At 45.2% G+C, this 22,476-nt stretch overlaps 1 protein-coding gene across 1 annotated transcript in view; it reads right to left on the reverse strand.

Annotated features, from left to right (window-relative positions):
• Positions 1-22,476, reverse strand: part of RNGTT (RNA guanylyltransferase and 5'-phosphatase) — a 641,023-nt gene that overhangs the window by 88,988 nt on the left and 529,559 nt on the right. The gene's annotated exons all lie outside the window — the stretch shown is intronic.

Below are 22,476 nucleotides of genomic sequence, written 5' to 3' on the forward strand. Positions count from 1 at the left end.
GTCCAAGTCGGCCAGGCCGGCTTGAGGAGGCCAGCCTAGAATTTCTAGGACCACTGGCGCTGATAGAATCTGAACCAGGCGTCCCTAGAGGTATCTGGCCCCGACCATCCGAGAAAGTCTGGTCGTTTTCTGTTCCCACACATTTATCAGATACCTGATAGTTATCAGGAAAGGTGATCTTTTCTGGTTGAACCTCAGGGACCGAAGTCACCCGACTAGAGGCTACTTGGCCTATCTGGTCAACCAGATCCGATTCCTGTGAGGTATCGGGACTAATCTTAGGAAAAGGTAAACTAAAAGATCTATTCAGGGAACGGTAACTACCGCTTCCTGTAGTACTTAAATGTTGGAAGGGAAGAATCGCACCGGTAGTAGTGGTTGATGCTTGATCTAATGTCCTGAATACCGGTGAAAACGTCCCCCCACCCTGAAACCGGGTGGGGGCGCACCTTCAGGCTGTGTTCTCCTTTGCTTCGGGTTTGGCTGGGTTGGTCCTTTGCTTGTCCGACCAGCCCTTCCTGAACCCTCCTGGAGGAGTCTTGCCTTTCCCGCTAGTACCAGCCGGGCGCCCTTTATGGGCGGTAAAGAAAGGTCCTCGCTTGTTGCGAGGTCCCTTAGCTTTAGCAGCCTGTGGCAAAAAAGTGCTCTTGCCCCCAGTGGCATCCTTAATGATTTCATCTAGGTTGGCCCCAAATAGACGATTCCCCTGAAAAGGGAGATTAGTCAAGGTCTTTTTGGAACCTAGGTCAGCTGACCAGCATTTTAACCCCAGCACACGTCTGAGGATCACCGCTGACTTAGATGCATGCCCTAATAAGGGAGTAGTGTCCAAGGCTGCGTCACAGATAAACTGTAGCCCTTGTATAATCTGTTCCATCAAATCAGATGTCTCCTGGGGAATATCTTTTCCCCTAAGATCTTGGCGTACCATTTTCGCCCATTCCGTAAGTGTCTGGGAAACTAGACCAATAACAATTACTGGTCTAAATGCTGACCCTATCAGAGAGAAGATGGTGCGGGACTCTGCTTCTATCTTTCGATCCACCGGATCCTTAAAGGACGAAGTGTCCTCCACTGGAATAACCGTGGCTTTATTCAGCCTGGAAATAGGCGGATCCACGACTGGTGGTACCGTCCATTTCTTAATGATGGATTCCTCAAACGGATAGCGTCTAGCAATACGCTTGGAAATAGTAAAGGTACGTTTAGAATGCTCCCATTCTCCCATTTAGGTACAGGAAAAGCCTTCGCCGTCTTGATGGGCTTATTAGTCCCAAAAGGCCTCTCTGTTTCAGTTGCCTCTGCCGGTAAAACCTCAAGTTTTAAGGTTTCTTGCACTGCCACAACTAGTGCGTCCACCAATGCTTCTTCCTGAATTATAGCAGGAGAAGAAGCGTCCTCCTCACTGTCTGAGGGGGCTTTACCTGGGATAACAGCCCTTGCAGAGGAACCTGCAACTGCAGTGACCATCTCTGAATCAGAGTCAGAGGTGTCAGATAGTATAGGGGTAGGCGGGGGTCGCTTCCTTGACCCCCGTCCCTGACAGGCCGCCTCCACCCGAGCCACCATAGACTCCAAAATTGCTGTAAATGACTCTATACTCTGTGCACCGGCGGGTCCCGAGGCCCCCTCGAGGGAAACAGGTGGGGGAATATGTGTGGCAGGGTCCATAATAACTCCAGTTACTTCCTGGATGATATAATTCAAAGTAAAGAAAAAAACTTTTTTTTTTTTTTTTTTTTTGACCCTCAGCGCCACAAAAAAACCCCTTAGTGTTACCTGCTAGGGATCCCTATCGATCGAGAGAGAGAGAGATAGACCCCCAGGCTCACCACTTGATGTTCAGAGTTGAACTGCAACAGCTTACAGCGCTGTCTTAGACAAACAGGAAGTCTTTTGGCTGGCTGCCCAGGAAGAAAGGAGGCGGCTCCGCCCCTCTGTACGCCTTCCGGCGCCTCCCCCAAGCTCCACGAGGTGTTTGGATCACCTCAAACATGGCCGCCCCCATGCTGGAGACACGAGGCTACGCCAAAATGGCGGCTCGTGCGATCCAGCAAAAAAAAATGGCGGCGGCCCGTACTGAATAGCGGTGTGCTGCAGGGCACACAACACTCTCACTGCATGGGGATATGGCGTGGTTGGCGGTACCGGCCCTGGCGGACCGCATGGCCGTTCGGGAGGCCTGCTATTAGCTGGAGATCTGACTTGGAAGGCAGTCTACATGTCCATGGCTTCTGACTGGTAGGTAGCTTATACTTAACCCATAAGATTCCCAGAATGCCACAGATTACATCTTTAAAACATGTATATAATAGATTGTTAGCTCCCAAACCAAGCCTCCTGGCTTTTTGCACACATAAAATCACACTCAAAGTAGGAGGATTTGTGACATGTTATAGGATAGAAAGAACTCTTTCTTACCATACAGAGAGGGGCCCGCGTTCACCACAAAACCCGTCAGGGAAAAAAGGGGGAACATACTACTCACCATACCGGAACCAGGCGGGCACCAACTCCTGACAGTACCCCTCTCCACCGGGGCGGGAGGGCTGTCGACCGATACGGACGCCGTGACTCATGGTCTTTGGCGTTTCAGCGAGACGTTTAACTCGCGGGTTCAGTCCTTTTAATGGGACTTTGTCGCGGCCGACCCAGCGCGGAGCTATGGCCTGCACGCGCTCGTAGGCTGAACTGGGGTGACCACTGGATCTCAACATCCAGCCCGTCGCCCAGTTCAGCTTTCTTGCTTGAAGATCTCACAGGAACACTGGAGAAAAAAAGCTGTCCAAAAATCCTTTTAGAAAAAAATTCTTGCCAGGACCTAAGATCCCAGCAAGGTATCTAGGTCCTTACTCCTAACTAGACAGAAAATAACTGATTTGCTGAGGCAGAGAGAGAGAGGATATACCCTCTGGGACTGCCCCTAGGGTGTGGCCAGAGCTTTTTAATTTCCTGTCTAGTCCTGCTCCTGCGGAGGTAACATAACCCGAAGGTGGTGTATCACCGAGGACTACGTCTGTCGATGAGCGCTAGAGAAAAGGGAGATTAGTCAAGGTCTTTTTGGAACCTAGGTCAGCTGACCAGCATTTTAACCCCAGCACACGTCTGAGGATCACCGCTGACTTAGATGCATGCCCTAATAAGGGAGTAGTGTCCAAGGCTGCGTCACAGATAAACTGTAGCCCTTGTATAATCTGTTCCATCAAATCAGATGTCTCCTGGGGAATATCTTTTCCCCTAAGATCTTGGCGTACCATTTTCGCCCATTCCGTAAGTGTCTGGGAAACTAGACCAATAACAATTACTGGTCTAAATGCTGACCCTATCAGAGAGAAGATGGTGCGGGACTCTGCTTCCATCTTTCGATCCACTGGATCCTTAAAGGACGAAGTGTCCTCCACTGGAATAACCGTGGCTTTATTCAGCCTGGAAATAGGTGGATCCACCACTGGTGGTACCGTCCATTTCTTAATGATGGATTCCTCAAACGGATAGCGTCTAGCAATACGCTTGGAAATAGTAAAGGTACGTTTAGAATGCTCCCATTCTCCTTTAATCTGATTACCGAAACATTTAGGTACAGGAAAAACCTTCACCATTTTGATGGGCTTATTAGTACCAAAGGGAATCTCTGTTTCAGTTGCCTCTGCCGGTAAAGCCTCAAGTTTTAAGGTTTCCTGCACTGCCACAACTAGTGCGTCCACCAATGCTTCTTCCTGAATTATAGCAGGAGAAGAAGCGTCCTCCTCACTGTCTGAGGGGGCTTTACCTGGGATAACAGCCCTTGCAGAGGAACCTGCAACTGCAGTGACCATCTCTGAATCAGAGTCAGAGGTGTCAGATAGTATAGGGGTAGGCGGGGGTCGCTTCCTTGACCCCCGTCCCTGACAGGCCGCCTCCACCCGAGCCACCATAGACTCCAAAATTGCTGTAAATGACTCTATACTCTGTGCACCGGCGGGTCCCGTGGCCCCCTCGAGGGAAACAGGTGGGGGAATATGTGTGGCAGGGTCCATGATAATTCCAGTCACTTCCTGGATAATATAATTCAAAAATAAAAAACTTTTTTTTTTTTTTTTTTTTCAGACCCCCAGCGCCACAAAAGCCCCTTAGTGTTACCTGCTAGGGATCCCTATCGATCGAGAGAGAGAGAGAGAGATAGACCCCCAGGCTCACCACTTGATGCTCAGAGTTTAACTGCAACAGGTTACAGCGCTGTCTTGACAAACAGGAAGTCTTTTGGCTGGCTGCCCAGGAAGAAAGGAGGCGGCTCCGCCCCTCTGCACGCCTTCCGGCGCCTCCCCCAAGCTCCACGAGGTGTTTGGATCACCTCAAACATGGCCGCCCCCATGCTGGAGACACGAGGCTACGCCAAAATGGCGGCTCGTGCGATCCAGCAAAAAAAATGGCGGCGGCCTGTACTGAATAGCGGTGTGCTGCAGGGCACACAACACTCTCTCTGCATGGGGATATGGCGTGGTTGGCGGTACCGGCCCTGGCGGACTGCATGGCCATTCGGGAGGCCTGCTATAGCTGGAGATCTGATTAGGAAGGCAGTCTACATGTCCGTGGCTTCTGACTGGTAGGTAGCTTATTCTTAACACCGTAAGATTCCCAGAATGCCACAGATTACATCTTTTTAACATGTATACAATTAGATTGTTAGCTCCCAAACCAAGCCTCCTGGCTTTTTGCACATAAAATCACACTCAAAGTAGGAGGATCTGTGTCATGTTATAGGATAGAGAGGGACTCTATCTTACCATACAGAGAGGGGCCCGCGTTCACCACAAGACCCGTCAGGGGAAAAGGGGGAACATACTACTCACCATACCGGAACCAGGCGGGCACCAACTCCTGACAGTACCCCTCTCCACCGGGGCGGGAGGGCTGTCGACCGATACGGACGCCGTGACTCATGGTCTTTGGCGTTTCAGCGAGACGTTTAACTCGCGCGGACAGTCCTTTAATGGGACTTTGTCGCGGCCGACCCAGCGCGGAGCTATGGCCTGCACGCGCTCGTAGGCTGAACTGGGGTGACCACCGGATCTCAACATCCAGCCCGTCGCCCAGTTCAGCTTTCTTGCTTGAAGATCTCACAGGAACACTGGAGAAAAAAAGCTGTCTAAAAAATCCTTTAAGAAAAAATTCTTGCCAGGACCTAAGATCCCAGCAAGGTATCTAGGTCCTTACTCCTAACTAGACAGAAAATAACTGATTTGCTGAGGCAGAGAGAGAGAGGATATACCCTCTGGGACTGCCCCTAGGGTGTGGCCAGAGCTTTTTAATTTCCTGTCTAGTCCTGCTCCTGTGGAGGCAACATAACCCGAAGGTGGTGTATCACCGAGGACTACGTCTGTCAATGAGCGCTAGAGAAAGTTTGTTACATGCTAAGGTCAAAATGTGGAGTGTTGCATTGGAGCCATCTTAAGGCTTTGAACTCACGATATGATTGACTGTATGAACTGACAAGAGCATTTTTGCAAACAAGTGTGAGTGTACAAATCACAATTGATTATAGACATGGTACAGGACATGCTCACCCACAGTTATGTGCATGGCACCAGCATGTAAGCGCAGACTAATAAATGTGCATATGGCATTGCCGACTTTGCATTCATAACTAATGAAATGTGCAGATGGCCAGATGTTGTATGTATATTCAAGTGTGGATGGTGGAATATTAGGGTTATGTCAAGTTATGACATTGAGTGCTTTGAGATCAGATTATCTAAGTAGCCTGCTCTGGTTTGTTAGACGGAGGAACATGGGGAGCAACTTATCTCAGGCAAAGATCAGGGCCAATGTGTCGGGATAAAAATCAAACCATCTTAATTACTCTGTAACACAAGAACCTGCACTCTTTTGTAAAAAAATACCCCCTTTAGCACTGCATAACACATTTATATAGAGTCCAGGAAGTGTGCTTTAATCCTGGGTGGTGCATATATGCGTTCCTCTGTTTGCAGTAGAAAAATATTTGATCACACAGTCTCAGCACTGTGACCAGGCCATCAGTGACCTAGTTTCCTAACAAGAATCGTGACCCGGGGGAAACTGGTTTCCAATCACATGATCACTGTGATAGCCTCTCATTTGCTATCACAGTAATCATTCACTCTGGAAAAAAAAAAAAAATCTGTTGAAAATAAATGTTGACCCAATCAGATCGTGATCTAGTCTAGCAAGTGTTAGGTTCAGTGTTTGTGTCAGTTATTGTTAGTGGCAGTGTAAATGTGAGTTAGGGGTTTATTTACTAAAGCTAGAGGGCAAAATTATTTACAATTCTGCAGAGAAATCAATCAGCTTCTAACCTCAGCTTGTTTAATTAAGCTTTACCAATAAAACCTGGACGCGGATTGGTTTCTCTGCAGAATTGTGACTTTTTTTGCCCTCTCTAGTTTTATTAAATAGCCCCTGTAGTGTCAGCTATTCTCAGTGTAAGTGACAGTGTGTTTTAGGCAAGAAAAATTGTATATTTAGTGTCAGTGTGTTTAGGCAGGACAAAAAAATGTGTACTATTCTTTCTTGGCCCTACAAGTATAAAAAACACATATTACACAAATATGTGGTATCGCTGTGCTTTTCAAGAGTAGAAGAATTTATTTTGCAGGTTTTTGGTGGTAGTGGTACATGATAATGACATAATATACAGCCTAAACTTACAAAAACTATTTTTTTTTTAATTTGTGCTATTTTGGGCCAATCAGGAGATATCGGTTATTTACCAACAAATGATAACTCAATCTGTCCAGAAAAAAACAAGGTATAATCTACCTGGGCACATTAATTGGGATGATACAGTATGTACAGTTATACTTACACAGGCCAAAGTTGCAAAATTGGTCTTGGATGTTAAGGTGTGTTTTGATCTTGGTCACAAAGGGGTTAAGAGGCATATCCACAAAGCAGTGAATGTGACATTTACCAAATATTTACTGCAAGTGATTTAATCAGTATATTTTAAAGTACATGTACCAGGAAGATACACCTGCTGCGATACATACATACACCCTCAGCTCTTTGACTATGCCATAAAATAGCATGTATAAACTTTCTCTTTGAGTGTAGATGAAATTGTTCTATATTAACAGCCTCTAGATCAGGGTATCTATTACTTAAAGTGGCTCATTAATTACCCAGAAAGTTCTTTTTTAAGTCTGTCTGCACCACCTGTGCTAGTTTGGGTTTCAGAATTAACAGGGAGAATGTGGCAATTCACATTGCTGTACGGGATGTGAGCTGTCAGCAAACCATCTCTCTGCTCATGCACTGATTACACTAGACAAGCAGCATCTGCAGGGCTAACAATCTTCTGCAAACCTCCTGCTCAACTGCTAACAATCTTCTGCAAACCTCCTGCTCAACTGCTGAGTTGAGGGGGGTAAGGACAGGCAGGGAGATCAGAGCATGGAGCTCCAGCAATCATGTTCTCTGTGCTGCGTCAGTCAGACACAGCAGAACAGAGAACTAATTACTCCTAAAGCCTCATGCACACTGGACATTTTTACAGCTGCTATTTTTGGCATTAGACATTTTTTTTCTGCAGCCAGTAAACTCCCCAGCATGTTATCCTATGTGTCCATGCACAAATAGGCTGTATCAGCAGTTTGTGACAGAGGCGTTTTCTGACTGGAAAAAAACCCCAGAACTAGTGCATTTTTAACGGGCCTTTTTCAGCTGTTAAAACGCTCTTACTCTGATAAAAGCTTAAAATGCCGAAAAAATGCCAAAAAACGTGGCTATTCTGCATTTAGCAATGTTTTTGAGCTTTAAGCTTTTATGGGAGTATAGTTTTGCTAAAAAAAAAAAAGCTACAGCTGAAAAAAGCTAAAAAAAAAACCGTTGAAAAACGCTACAGCAAAAAAGCTGAAAAGCTCCTTCTACAGCTACAGCTTTCTACTGACGTTTTGATAACATCCAGTATGCATGAGCCCTAATTACTAATGGGGCTTGCGCCACTCTTTGTTAGTTCTCTCTATTATCAAGTAGGGATGTTTTAAAATATTTTATCGGTTTTCCTGAATTCATTTATTGCCTAGTAAAAATAAAATTATATTTGCATATCACAGGCTATACTCTGCACCATTTAGGTCCTCCCCAGATCGTGTGTGGGCGGCATGCTCTGTGATTGTCAAGTCCTTCAGGCTCAGCTGATCACAGAACAGGGTAAAGGGTCAATCACAGCAGCCCTTTACCACGTGATCAGCTGTCAGCCAATGACAGCTAATCACGGAAGTAAACAAAAGCCATTTATCTGCTTTTTTTCTACTCACGATCAAGGTGAGGAGAAAAGGAAAAAGCCCGTAACCAGCTTCTGTTACAGGGACATTGGTCCCAATCTGTGCCAACCAATGCCAACAGTTCTGCCAATCAATGCCCATCAGTGCCTCATCATCAGCGTCACCTATCAGTGCCAACTATTAGTGCCCATCAGTACCACCTCTTAGTGCCCTTCAGTGCCACCTATTAGAGCCACATATTAGAGCCCATCAGTGCCACCTATCACTGAAGCCTCATCAGTGCCACCTTATCAGTGCCCATCAGTGATGCTTCATCAGTGCCCATCAGTGCCGCCTCATCAATGCCACCTATCAGTGCAGCCTCATCAGCGCATATCAGTGAAGGAGAAAAAAATACCTGTTTGCAATGAAAAAAATAAAGTTATGATTTTTTTACATTTCGGTCTTTTTTTTTTGTTTCTTTAGCAAAAAATTAAAAACCCATTGCTGAATAAATACAACCAAAAGGAAGCACTATTTGTGTGAAAAAAATGATAAAAATTTAATTTGAGTATTTTCATTTCATTGAGTACAGTGTTGCATGATTGCGCTGAAAGCTGAAAATTGGCCTGGGCAGGAAGGGGGTATAAGTGCCCAGTAGGCAAGTAGGGTACATCTGACTAAGCTGTGGAACAGCCATTTCATAGCACAGAATATTAGATACGATGTGGAAAAAACAAAATATTATTGCCGGAATAAAAAAAAAAATAATGCCTAAATTGGTCTCTTACTTTGAAAACAGTGCCTAAACGATTGCCTTTATTGTGCTAAATATTTTTCAAGTTAGAAAAGCTAAATAGCCACAATCCAAATCCAAAGGCGCTCGGGTAATCGATTAGTTAACGTTTAAATTCATTAACTATGTCATTATACAGCAAAAAATGCCAAAAACAAGCTGGACTCATTAGCTGAAAACAATTTAATTATTTGCACAGCTTGGCTCACACAGCTTTATTAGGTGCCATAACTTTGACCTATCTTCTTGCTTTCTCAGTGTATTCTGGAACAGATTAATTAATTAGACTTAACAGTCACCCATAATCTGCACAAATGGGCGTTCGCAGATAGTATGTAGAGAAAAAAAAGGTGTATTCGATCATAATTAGGGATTCAAGATCAAGCAGAAAAAAAGGTTACTAATTTAAGACCAGTTGAATACTGTAGTTGAGAAGGAGGGAGATGCTGAACTGGCATCACACCTATTTGTTACCGTGTTTATATTTCATTTTTCCCAGTTTATTAGGCCAGATACACCACTTACTATAGTATAACAGGTTTGAAAGGGTTTAGTGACCTTGTTGTCAGCCCAAACAAGGTCACAAAAAATGCATTTCAAAACATCAAATCAGTATACTAAAACAAATAAGTACCAAAAGAATAATCAAAAAGAATCCTTGTGGCTTTGTTTAACCCAGATGCTTTTAAAAATCTGCCTGTGCACAACTGAAGGTATTAAAGTTTCTCAAAAAGAAAAAAAAAAAAGAAAGAAGATCTAAAGGTTGTGTCATCTTTCAAAGGAATCTCTCTCCGGAATGGACAAATCAAGAGACACTGCCATATTGATAAAATAAAACATGAAAAGATAGGCCTTGAATATTGATCACAGCCTCAGAAATGAGTATTGGGTTCATAGGAGTGAAATAAAGGTTTGTAACTTAAGTTTAGTGATCTCCCAAACTGAATAATATGAAAATATTACCATAATAAAAGTGCATATTCATTACATAAAATGTAATATTTTAAAGTAAGCCTGTGCTTTACCAATGCAAGGCAAAGCAACAGGTTTACATTACCACCCCCTTCGCAGCAGAACATTTTCACCTTTATTTACCTGAGGCTCTATTTAGGTGAAAAAGAAGTACCAGCTAATCCGGGAAAGGAAGAGTATGGTGCTCAGTCTATCCTTCATGTGGCAAGGCTGGCGCTTGATGATTATCCCAGCATTGTCTTATGGGAGCAGACAGATAGTCCTCAGCCCTGAAAAGGCTCCCAAAGGAGAAACTCAGAACTTACACAATGGTTCCTTTCCAGGAAGGCTGAGTGAAGCAATGGAGGAGCCAAGGAAAGGAAATGTTCTGCTGCTGGGGTAAGAAGCATTAACGCAACCCTGTTTGCAACAGGCAAAATCTTTTTTTTCTCATTTTGGATAGAGCAAGGGAGGGTCATAACCCACCAGCTTTCTGCCATCTGTGTCCCTTTGAGCAGACTTCCTTTCTCTTCTTGTCCTATAGCCAAGGAACAGAACAGGAGCATAACAGAAAAATACAGGAAATCCCTCCAGAGTGGCTGTCACCAGAATGAGTGTGTCCCCCCCCCCCCCCCCGAGGAGGATTTCCCCTTTATTTCTGTTTTGCGGATAACCCAAAATTTGAACTTTTCTCAGTGAGAACTGTAAACAGGACAAATAAATAGGGTGAATCTCCCTAACAGGGTCACAGTTGGTAATAAAAACCTAAATGGTGTTCCATCACATCGCGGATCGGGTGGACAGATTATTGGGTGGGGCTGGGGAAGACCCAGCTGTCATGGTACACGTGGGTACCAATGACATAGGCAGAGGAAGATGGAGAGTCCTAAACGATTTCAGGGACTTAGGAGCTAAGTTGAGGAGTAGGACCTCCAAGGTAGTATTTTCCGAAATACTACCTGTACCTCGAGCCACACCAGAGAGGCAGCGGGAGATTAGGGAAGTTAACAAGTGACTGAGGAGCTGGTGTAGTAAGGAGGGTTTCGGGTTCCTGGAGAACTGGGCCGACTTCTCAGTCGGCCTCCGGCTCTTTGGTAGGGACGGATTGCACCTAAATGGGGAGGGTGCAGCCGTACTGGGTGAGAGGATGGCCACAAAGTTAGAGGGGCTTTTAAACTAGGTGATGGGGGGGAGGGTACAGATGTAGAATTAGCCAGTGGAAAGCAAGATTCAGAGGGCACAAATGGGGGCATTAGCAGTAGGGTGTTTAGAGCTCCTAAACCCAGGGTGGGTTTGGGGAAAAATCAAGAGCAGCCTAAAAACATCAAATGAGGATATATGTAACTGGTCAAAAGTAAGAGGTTTGTATACCAATGCCAGAAGCCTGGCCAACAAGATGGGAGATCTGGAGCTACTGATGTTTGAGGAGGACTTACATTTTGTGGGGATAACTGAGACTTGGTTTGACAGCTCTCATGACTGGATGGTGACCATTCAGGGGTATTCCCTTTATTGCAGAGATAGAGAAGGTAAAAAAGGGGGAGGGGTATGTCTGTATATTAAGAACAGTATACAGATAATTATGAGGGATGATAATAATGGAGCTATGGACGAGGCAGAATCCCTATGGGTAGAGCTTCAAAGGGAAGGCACGGTGGGGAAGGTAATATTGGGCGTATGCTATAGGCCCCCCAACCAGAGGGAGGAGGGGGAGGCGGACCTCATTTTACAGATAGGATTGGCAGCAAGGATGGGAAATGTCATTATAATGGGGGACTTTAATTATCCTGATATAGACTGGGCAGAAGGAACCGCACACTCAGCCAAGGCTAGGCAGTTCCTAAATGTTTTGCAGGACAATTTCATGGGTCAGATGGTGAATGCACCGACAAGAAACAATGCGGTACTTGACCTACTGATTACCAACAATACAGACCTGCTCACGGATATAGAAATACGGGACAACTTAGGAAACAGTGACCATAGGTCAATTAGTTTCAGTATTAATCATAGTAATAGGAAACACAAGGGTAATATAAGGACACTGAATTTCAAAAGAGCCAATTTCCCTAAACTGCGCTCGCTGCTAGGAAATATCAAATGGGATAGAACCCTGGGAACAAAGAACACGGAGGAAACATGGGAGTGCTTCAAGAGCATACTTAACAAGGGGATTGGCCAGTGCATTCCAAAGGGAAATAAATTTAAAAGAGCAAAACTAAACCCTGGGTGGCTAAATTCCAACATAAAAATGCATATTAGTGCTAAAGAAAAGGCCTTCAAAAAATACAAGACTGAGGGGTCATTGGCAGCATTTAAGCATTACAAGGAGTGTAATAAGAAATGTAAAGATGAAATCAGGGCGGCTAAAATAGAACACAAGAGACACATAGCGGAGGAGAGTAAAAAGAACCCCAAGAAATTCTTTAAGTATATAAACAGTAAGAAAGCGATGCCAGAACACATTGGGCCCATAAAAGATGTTAAAGGAAATATGGCCACTGAGGACAGAGAAAAGGCGGAAGTGTTAAATAATTTCTTCTCTTCAGTCTTCACAAAAGAATCGGGGGGCTACACGAACCTAGCTTGTAAGGCCGAACTAAACACACCTCAGGAAGTGCCGCCATGGCTAACAGAAGATAGACTTAAAACTAAACTAGAGAAACTTAACATAAATAAATCCCCGGGACCGGATGGCTTGCACCCGAGGGTTCTTAAAGAGCTCAGCCAGGTGATTGCCAGACCATTATTCTTGATCTTTAAGGATAGTTTACAGACGGGTATGGTGCCAGCTGATTGGAAAAAAGCCAACGTGGTACCAATATTTAAAAAGGGGCCGAGATGTATCCCGGGTAACTATAGGCCGGTAAGCCTAACATCTGTAGTCTGCAAGATATTGGAGGGGATGTTAAGGGACCACATACAAGACTTTAGTAATGAAAACGGTATTATTAGTAGTAATCAGCATGGATTCATGAAAAATCATTCTTGCCAAACCAATCTATTAACCTTCTACGTTGAAGTGAGCTGCCACCTAGATAAAGGAAAGCCTGTGGATGTGGTGTATCTGGACTTTGCTAAGGCCTTTGACACCGTTCCCCACAAACGCTTACTGTACAAACTAAGGAAGGTAGGTATGGACTATAAGGTGAGTACCTGGATAGAGAACTGGCTCCAGGGGAGAGTCCAGAGGGTGATGATAAATGGGGAGTACTCGGATTGGGCGGGTGTGCAAAGTGGGGTCCCCCAGGGTTCTGTCCTGGGACCAATCCTGTTTCATTTATTCATAAATGATCTAGAGGAGGGGATATCTAGTACAATATCAGTATTTGCAGATGATACTAAACTAAGCATGCCAATATCTTCTATGCAGTATGTGGAAACCTTGCAAGCGGACCTGAACAAAATAACGGGGTGGGCAACTACATGGCAGATGAGGTTTAATGTTGAAAAATGTAAAGTAATGCACTTGGGGGCCAGAAACCAGAAAGCAAGCTACTCACTAGGGGGGGAACCTCTGGGTGAGTCTAGGATGGAAAAGGACTTGGGGGTACTGGTAGACAACAGGCTTGGCAGTGGCATGCAATGCCAAGCCGCTGCAAGCAAAGCCAACAGAATACTGGGATGTATAAAAAAGGGGATTCACTCCAGAAATAATCGGATTTTTGTAAGATCTTACCGTAAAATCCTTTTCTCTTAAGTTCATTGACAGACGTAGTCTTCTTGATTCACAAGAACTGGGTTATGCTGCCCTCTACAGGAGTAGGACTAGGCAGAAAGAAAAAACGTTCTGGCTCCACCCTAGGGGCAGTCCCAGAGGGTATATCCTCTTCCTGTCTGCTACAGAGAATCAGTTCTGTCCCAAAGCAGCAACAGAGAATTTAACCCAACCCAACTCAATGATAGAGGGGCGGGTACTACGTCTGTCAATGAGCTTAAGAGAAAAGGATTTTACGGTAAGATCTTACAAAAATCCGATTTTCTCTGTCGCTCATTGACAGACGTAGTCTTCTTGATTCACAAGAACTGGGACATCCAGTAGCAGTGCCACAAATGAGGGGTGGGATTGACCGAAATCAAAATCCAAACTAGAAGGCCCAACCGGAGCCAACCAGAAGTATCAAAGGACTCATCGAGTAAACAGATGAGACTTACCCCACAAATCCTCGAGGTAGACCAACAGTCTCCTCAAACAGTGGCCTGCAGGAACCTTGCGGCCAGAAGAGGCATCTGACGATGCCATCACATAAACCTTATACAATATTGTAAAGGTATGAACCGACGACTAAACAGTCGCCTTGAAAACCTGAACCACTGACGCCTGATGGCGGAGGGTCCAGGAAACTCTAAGCGCCCGAGTAGAATGCGCCTTAACAGGGAACGGAGGATCCCGACCCTTAGATAAAATAAGCCTATACCACCGTCTGTCTGATCCATCTAAAGATGGTCGCAGCAGAACAGGCAACCCCTTCTTAGGGCCATCCGTGATCACAAACTGTGAATCCGTCTTACAAATTGAATCCGTAGTATTCAAATATATCCTGATCGCCCGAATTACATCCAAGGAATGCCATGCAAATTCTCAAGGATGATTGGGCTAAGGACATAGGAAGGACAATACACTGTCCTCATTCAATAAAACTTTGAAACCACCTTAGGAAGGAAGGATGGATTCGGATGAAGAACAACCTTATCCCTATGAACCACCAGATCTGGGGAACAACAGGATAATGCAGCCAGTTCTGACACCCTGCGTGCAGAAGTGATAGCCACCAAGAAGACCACCTTCTGGGATAAAGTAAGCAAGGGAATCTCCCTGATATTTTCAAAGGGAGGTGTCTGAAGAACCGACAGCACCAAATTAAGATCCCAGGATGGTAACGGCGCGTGCACTGGCGGAGCCAGGTGTCGCACCCCCTGGATGAAATTCCGCACCAAGGAATGAGTAGACAAAGGCTTCTGAAAGAAGATAGCAAATGCTGAAACCAGACCCTTGATAACACTCAAGACCAGCTTCTGCTCAACTCCCTGTTGCAGAAAAGCCAATATTCGGGCTACCGAATAAAGATGTAGATGGAACCCAAGGGATTCACACCACACAATATAAGACTTCCATGTACGATGATAATCTTTCTGGAAGTCGCTTTCCTTGTTTTAACTAGAGTAGGAATAACTGAAGCTGACAATCCCTTGTCCTTCAGCACCTGGGTCTCAATAACCAGGCCGTTTAAAACCAGCGATCGTAAAGCAGGATGGAAGATCGGTCCCTGAGACAGTAGATCCTCCCTGAGAGGAAGTCTCCACGGGACGTCCGCCACCAGTCTGACCAAGTCGGCGTATCAAGCTCGACGAGGCCAGTCCGGAGCTGCCAGGATTACTGGAATTCCTTCCTCCTCTATCCTGCGAAGAAGTCTTGGCAGTAACCCAAGAGGAGGGAAGGCATACATTAGCTGGTATTGCCCCCACGGGGTGACCAGTGCGTCTGCGGTCTCTGCTAGAGGATCGCGGGAGCGAGCCACGAATCTCTGTACTTTTCTGTTGAATCGTGATGCCAACAGATCCACATCCGGGGTGCCCCAACGTAGGCACAACTGGTGGAAAAACTTCTGGATGGAGGGACCATTCCCCCTGATCCGGAGTCTGACGGCTGAGATAATCTGCCTGCCAATTTTCCACCCCCGGAATGAACACCGCAGCGATAGCTGGAACAAATCGTTCCGCCCAGCGAAGAATGCAAGCCACTTCTTTGGCCGCTCGGACACTCTTGGTGCCCCCCTGGTGATTGACATAAGCCACGGCCGTGGCGTTGTCCAACTGGATCCGAACCGGGCTGCCCTGGAGCTGCTCGGTCCAGTGAATCAGACAAAGTCTGATCGCTCTCAGTTCCAATACATTTATCGGTAACCTGGATTCTTCCGGGGACCAAAGTCCCTGAACGGATAACTGACCGAGAATTCCTCCCCATCCGGATAGGCTGGCATCCGTGGTCACTATCGTCCAATATATTGGCAGAAATGACTTTCCCTGGCTGAGCATCGGAGACCGAAGCCACCAGACCAGAGACTCTCTGGTCTGTTTGCTCAATTGGATCCGATAGTCCAGGGACTCCGGATTCCGATTCCATCTGAGAAGAATCTCTTGCTGAAGAATTCGGGTATGGGACTGGGCAAATGGGACTGCTTCGAAGGAAGCCACCATCAACCCCAGAACCCTCATGCAAGTCCGAAGGGAAGACCAGCTGTTGGATAGTAACAACTGGACTGCTGATTGAATCTTTCGGAGTTTCCCTACCGGAAGGAAAACTCTTGTCCTGACTGTGTCTAGAATTAGACCCAGATATTCGAGCCTCTGGGTGGGAACCAGAAATGACTTTTGCTGGTTCACCAGCCACCCGAATTCCTGTAAAGAAATTATAGTAATTTCTATGTTTTGTAGCAGGGTCTGAGGAGACTCTGCATGAAGCGGTGGTTCTCTTCTACGGAAAAGCGTAGAAACCGCTGATATCCTGCGAAAAATGGGAATGTGAAGATAGGCGTCCTTGATGTCTATGGACGCTAGGACATCCCCTGGATGCAGGAAGGCTGCTACTGTGCGAATGGATTCCATCTTGAATTTCCTTATGTCGAGAAAGGAATTGAGTGCCCTTAAGTCCAGAATTGGACGCACTTTGCCCTCTTTCCTGGGTATTGTAAATAGGTTTGAATAAAACCCTAGAAAACGTTCTGTCCAAGGAACGTGGACTACCACTCCTTGTTGTAGTAAATCCGTGACTGCTCTCCGCAGATCTTCTAAACGATCCGGGGATAGTCGGATATTGGAAGGGAAGAATCGCGCCGGTGGGAGAGATTGAAACTCGATCTTGTACCCTGACCTTATGACTTCGCAAACCCACTTGTCCGGGATTCTGGAAAGCCATTGATCCGGGAACCGGCGAAGACGTCCCCCCACCCCAATTATGGGTGGGGGCGCACCTTCAGGCTTTGGACGATTTATCTTCAGGTCTGGAGGGGGCGGGCTTTTGCTTGCCCGACCAACGTCCCCTGAAGCCTCCTGAAGGAGCTTTGGAGGACTTAATTTTTTCACCCGCGGGACGAAAAAACTTTTTTTTGTGAGCAGAGAAAGAAGGCCCTCGTCTTTGACGAGTTCCTTTACCCTTAACATCTTGTGGTAAAAAGGTGCTCTTTCCACCCGTGAGATCCTTAATGATCTCATCTAAGTTGGCTCCAAATAGACGCTCTCCTAAAAAGGGGATATTAGCTAATGCTTTTTTGGAACCTTGGTCGGCTAACCAACCTTTTAGCCACAGTGTACGCCTGAGAACCACTGCTGAAACTGATGCTCGCGCCAATAATGGAGTGGCGTCTAACGCCGCATCACACACAAACTGTAACCCCTGTATCATTTGTTCCAACAAATCTGATACCGCCTGAGGGACCTCTTCTAAGTCCCGGCGTAACCACTTGGTCCATTCAGTTACAGTCTGCGAAACCAGACCAATAGCAATTATTGGTCTGAAAGCTGATCCAATCAAGGAAAACAAGGTGCGAGACATAGCTTCTATCTTGCGATCCACTGGATCTTTAAAAGACGGAGCGTCTTCTAAAGGAATAACCGTGGCTTTATTCAATCTAGCAATTGGTGAATCCACCACAGGTGGTTCTGTCCATTTCTTAATGAGGGTTTCCTCAACGGATAACGCCAGTTAATGCGTTTAGAAATAGCAGAGGTGCGTTTTGGCAGACTCCATTCCTCTTTGATTGGATTGCCAAAAACATTTGGGCAATGGAAAAAACCTTCGCCATTTTCATGCGTTTTTTAGTCCCAAAAGGGATTTCAGTTTCAGCTATTTCCGACGGAATACCCTGTAATCTTAAGGTTTCTTGAACAGATACAATGAGTGCGTTTACCAACGCTTCCTCTCGGGCTATGGCTGATGCCGAAACATCCTCCTCACTGTCTGAAGAGACAGTACCCGAGACACCAATCCCAGATGAAGTACCTGCAACTGCAGAAATAGGCTCAGAATCTGAATCCGAAGTTTCAGATAATAAGGGGTTAGGCGGGGGTCGCTTTCTTGCGCCCTGTCAATGACAAGCCACTTCCACCCGGGACACAAAAGTTTCCATAATAGCTGACAATGATTCAACCATCAGTGGGGTGCTGGAGGATCCTGCAGACACCTCGAGGGGATCCGGTGGAGATACACGAGTGGCAGGGTCCATGTTAATTCAGGACACCTCTGCCAGAAAAAACAAAAAACTTTCTTTTTTTTTTTTTAAATAAAAAAATACCTCTTTTTTTTTTTTTTATTTATTTATTTTTTTTTTTATGTGTCTCCCCCTAGCGCAATAGCGCCCCTCAGAGTACCTGCTTCTCGATCCCCACAGAGAGAGAGAGGGAACCCCAAGGCTCACCACCCGATGCAGAGAAGTTTCCAACCAACTGCAGTCAGCGTCTGTCTTTTACAGACTGGAAAGAGCTGTGTTCGTTTTCCCGGGTAGAAGGACGTGGCTCCGCCCCCTGTGTACGCCTTCCGGCGTTCCCAGCTCTCCATGAGGTAGCTGGGCTCATCAAACATGGCCGCCCCCATACAGGAGACAATGGACTCCAAAAACATGGCGGCCGGCGTGACCTGAGGACATACATGCACCTGGTCTACGGCAAAATGGCGGCGGACCGCCGAAATCGTTTTTCCCAGCAAATCCACCTGCATCTCTGCTAAGTGGCGGTTTATCGATCTGCAGGAGGTACACTACAATTAAGGTAGGATTATACCTCCTATGTCTGCTGTAATACTACAGTCTGCTGGGTAGAGTGTTAGCTCTCAAACCAAGTCCACTTCCCACCAAACACATACTGTATTTACAAGGGGGACTTTTAGTGTCAGATATATACTGACCATGTATGGAGGGGCCCATAATTCATACTGCCTCATAACGAGGAAAAAAGGGAACGTTTACTCACCATACCGAACCGACAGGCACCCTCTCTTCACAATACCCTCTCCACCGGGGTGGGGGGTTGTGGACCACTCCGGACGCCTCGACTCTGTGGTTCCTGGCGTCCAAGCGAGACTTTTAACTCGCAAGGTCAGTCCCTCCAATGGGACTCCGTCGCGGCCGACCCAGCGCGGAGCTCTGGTCTGCACGCGCTCGTAGGCAGAAACCGGGGTGACCACTGGATCTCAACATCCAGCCCGTCGCCCGGCCTCGCATACTTACTTGAATGTGTCGCGGCCGACCAAGCGCAATGCAATGGTCTGCGCACGCTCGTAGGCCGGCTGGGGTGACCACTAGTGTCGCCCAGTCCGGCGTTTTTGCTTGAAGATCTCACAGGAAAAAAACACTGGAGAAAACTACCTAAAAAATATTTTTTCTAAAGAAAAAATCTTGCCAGGACCAAAAAGATCCCAGCAAGGAACTTAGGTCCTTACTCCTGACTAGACAGAAAAAAAACTGATTCTCTGTAGCAGACAGGAAGAGGATATACCCTCTGGGACTGCCCCTAGGGTGGAGCCAGAACGTTTTTTCTTTCTGCCTAGTCCTACTCCTGTAGAGGGCAGCATAACCCAGTTCTTGTGAATCAAGAAGACTACGTCTGTCAATGAGCGACAGAGAAAAAGAGATTATTCTCCCGCTCTACAAGACTCTGGTCCAGCCACATCTGGAGTATGCTGTCCAGTTCTGGGCACCGGTCCTCAGGAAGGATGTGCTGGAACTGGAAAGAGTCCAGAGAAGGGCAACAAAAATGATTAGGGGAATAGAGGACATCAGCTATGAGGAAAGACTACAAGCACTGAACTTATTCTCTCTGGAGAAGAGACGATTGAGGGGGGATATGATATCAATGTACAAATACTGTACTGGTGAACCTAGCTTAAGGAACAAACTATTCAGAGAAAGGAGATACAATAAGACACGTGGCCACTCACTAAAACTAGAGGAAAGGCGGTTTAACCTTAAAGTGCGTAAGGGGTTCTTCACTGTAAGAGCGGTAAGGATGTGGAATTCTCTTCCACAAGCAGTTGTATCAGCAGGGAGCATTGATAGTTTCAAAAAAACTATTAGATGGGCATCTTAGAGACCACAACATACAGGGGTATACAATGTACGGTTAAAAGCAAACACACACACATATCATAGGTTGAACTGGATGGACTGATGTCTTTTTTCAACCTCACTAACTATGTAACTATGTAATTCCTCTAAAATGAAAAAGTTCTGCCTTTAGTCACTTTAAAATCTGCAAAGAATGGTTTTAGTTAAATATTACAGATATATAAATTTGTGCAAAAAATTCTGTGAAATTAGATTTCCTTTCTCTGTACTTAAACACTTGCTACCTAAAAGGAAAAGACCTTGAATATTTGCCATTTAACCACTTCACACCGTGCTATAGCCGAAAGACAGCTACAGTGCGGGCCTACTTTGCTGGGGGGGGGGGTCCATGGCAGCGCTCTGTGATTGGACTCAAGCCTGCTCCGAGAGCTGATAACTGGCTTGTGTTAAAGGGACATCTGCACTGATTATCAGTGTCCTGATTATCAGTGCAGTCCCAACAGTGCTGCCAATCAGTTCTCACCAGTGTTGCCAATCAATGTTGCCTACCAGTGCCTATCAGTGCTGCCAATCAGTGCTCACCAGTGTTGCCAATCAGTGCTGCCTACCAGTGCTGCCAATCAGTGCCCACCAGTGCAGCCTCATCAGCGCAATAGGCAAGTGGTTAAAGCTGAATTCCAGGCATACAGCCAAATACACAAACTCGATAAACGATTTGTATTTCTGTCCATCCAAATCTGAGATTTAAAAACCTCTGCTACACAGTACAGCCCTGTCTGGCAGGATCGGAGAGCTTATATTTTCTCAACTGCAGTTAAAAAACACTTACAGGTTTTTTTCCCTCCTCAACCCTGTTACTGGACAGTAAGGCCTCATGCACACTGCTGCTGCTAAACTAAGCTAAATGTTTTTGTCAGTTTGGGTGTTTTTATTTTCTGCCCTTAAAACTCCCTTAATGTTATCCGGTTTCAATGCACACATGGACATTTTTAGCAGTTTAGCAGCAGGGGAGTTTAGAAGATGTTTTCTGAATGCCCTAAAATCGTGTTTAGGAGAGGCAATTTTGACAACAATAAATGCTGAACACTGATAAACAGGCATAACTGTGTTCAGCGTTTATTTATTTCAATGTCTAGAGCAAATTAAAGTTCAGGCCAATGAAACAAATAAATGCCCAAACAGCTTTTACAAGAAACCAGTGTGCATGAGGCCCAAAAGAAAAAAACGCAGACTGATGCAATCCTTAAGCCTGTTTTTTTTTTTTCGTTCAATCCACCATTTGGCCCAGGTTTTGTATATGGGCCAAAATACGAACGGTTTCTGTTGAACCGACCAATGTTCAGGCTTGTGTGTACCAGACTTCACTCTGCTCTCTCCTCCTTTCAGCATGTTCTTTGTTTCCAGTCTGAGCTAAGATGTAATTGCAAGAGAGTGATACCAGTGCTTACATTCTTAAAAATTTACAGAGCTGTATTAATGTGTATCTCCTATTTACAGAGCTGTATTAATGTGTATCTCCTATATCTTTAAAGTTGAGAAGATACTGAAAAGCCATAGGTCATGTTTGGCTATCATATGCAGATCATCTGGACCCTTTTCCAGCTTCAAATGTGTCACACCACACTATTAAATAACCCATTGTGATTTCTTTGTTTCTGCATGAGTCTCCTCACTAATTGCTTCCCTGTCTTTGTCTTGCAGTGATATATACCCTCAACACGACTGAGGCAATGTAACAATTAACTTTTGCTGCCTGGAGCTGCCACCCAATTTTTATTACTTCGCTAAACCAATTTTTCAAATGCACAATAAAAAAACTGAAATGTTTTTTCTCCCACATCCCATGATAGTTTCAAATCAATATTTGCTTCTATTAACTCACAAAAACGCAACAGAATCTCCAAAGGCCCTTCTAAATATGGAAGGAAAAATTGCGTGTCATAAAATACAGATGTGGATTTAAAATCATGCATTTTTGGGAAATAAAGATAGTGCTGTCACAAATAAGTGACTTATGCTAAAAACCTACCCATGCTAAGCACTACACTAACAACATGTCTCTAAAATGATTTTAATTTGTGAAATCACATGCTGTGTGTATAGTTGTTTATATTGTACATAATTCTGTATGACAATATTAATTTTTCTACTTAACCACTTTAGCCCCAGCCCTATTTCGGACACTTTTTGTTCACAAGTTAAAACCAGTATTTTTTCCTAGAAAACTACTTAGAACCCCCAAACATTATATATATTTTTTTAGCAAAGACTCTGGAGAATAAAATGTCGGTCATTGCAAAATTTTTTGTCACGCGGTATTTGCGCAGCGGTCTTTAAAACGCCATTTTTTTGGAAAAAATTTGAAAAATCACATTTCACTGCATTTAAAAAATAATAAACAGTAAAGTTAGCCCATTTTTTTTGTATATTGTGAAAGATGATGTCACGC

Source organism: Pelophylax lessonae (assembly GCF_965119305.1).
Source record: "Pelophylax lessonae genome assembly, chromosome: 3".
NCBI classification, from domain to species: Eukaryota; Metazoa; Chordata; class Amphibia; order Anura; family Ranidae; genus Pelophylax; species Pelophylax lessonae.